The 1391-nt window shown below is 47.7% G+C and overlaps 1 pseudogene; it reads left to right on the forward strand.

The window, feature by feature from the left end:
* The window catches only part of LOC102758251, a 6282-nt pseudogene that overhangs the window by 3668 nt on the left and 1223 nt on the right, over positions 1-1391 (forward strand).

The following is a 1391-nucleotide window of genomic DNA, read 5'->3' on the forward strand; positions in this document are numbered from 1 at the left end:
GCCCGGCCCCCCGCGCGGCACACCGCTCCCCTGGACGGGTCCCGGGGCTGGGAGCCAGACACTCATCGGGAAGCCTTTTCGCTGGGGGGTCGGGGGAAATGATGCGCCATGAAGTTTGCTTATTAGGTTGGGTTCTGACGGCAAGTTTGCCAACTTGGCAAAATCGCCGTGGGTTTGCCTGGCATTGATGAATGGTTGGTACACAGTGCTTAAAATCGCGCCACTGGTCTTCGCGTTTCCTAGTAACAGAAAGTTTTTAAATCCTTGGAACATTAGTCCTGCTCTTTCAGGATCTGGATTGGGGTTCAGATTCCCTCCAAACAGCCAATCAAGTCTTTATTTATTTTCGTCCTGGGTCAAATCCACTTAGAGGGGATTGCAGAGATAAAATATACGGACACTTTCAGATTTCTTACTCTGTTCTTTTTAATATATATATATATTTCTCTCAACATTCTGACGTTTAATAAGAAGTCATTCATTTAGCACAGAGCAGATGCAGTGCTTAAGAATAGCAGCCAAGGGAAGAAAAACATCTCCCCTTCAGTAGTTAAATGTGGTAACAAAAGTGTCCACTGAAAGTATCAGTTTGGAATTGCAAAGCAACCCACAATGTATTCCAGTCATTGAGTTTCTTCATATTCTAAACTCTTCGACATAAACATGAGTCAGTTGGGCTATGTCAATATTTAGCAGGAACATGAGGTCAGCAGTCCTGTTACAGCAAAATGGAGCAGTCACATCAAGAAATATGCTTTGCTTTTTTAATGGGGATGAAAGAGAACTTTGAGTCAAATTCGGGAGTTCCTAATATCTGAACACTGCGCTGTTTCCTGTATTTATTTATTTATTTATTTATTTATTTCATGAGAAGATTTCACTGTGGAATTTAAATTATACATTTGGTTAATGTCTGATGGAAACCACCATAGTTTACTCGACTGACATTTTATTTTCTTGGCTTCTGGGCACAAAGTTGACTGTGGGCCACACAGTCGACAGGCTGCCTCACTCACTGTCCTGGGCCTTTCCTTGCCTTTGCTCTTCAGCATGGTCTCCCTCCCATGCAAATGAATGGCTATATACTCAGCCCCCTACCCCCATCGGGGGCAGGGCCAGCTGACCTCCCACAGCACGCCCCCCCCCACCTCCTGCCAGCTGGGCCCCATTGGCCCCTGACCCCCGATCAGGGTAGCAGGGTAGGGGGCAGCCGGCCAACCTCCCGCATCCCTCCCCTCACCAGCCCGGCCAGATCTGCCCCCATGGGACAGCCCGGCCGGACCCCACCCGTGCACGGGGCCTCTAGTTCTCGTTATAATGTTACCTAAATCCCCAGATGATTTGGAGTAATACTGCTTAAGGAAAAATACCATAAGCTCCTCCAGGGCTGG

The sequence above is a fragment of the Myotis davidii genome, unplaced genomic scaffold (assembly GCF_000327345.1).
Source record: "Myotis davidii unplaced genomic scaffold, ASM32734v1 scaffold187, whole genome shotgun sequence".
NCBI lineage: Eukaryota > Metazoa > Chordata > Mammalia > Chiroptera > Vespertilionidae > Myotis > Myotis davidii.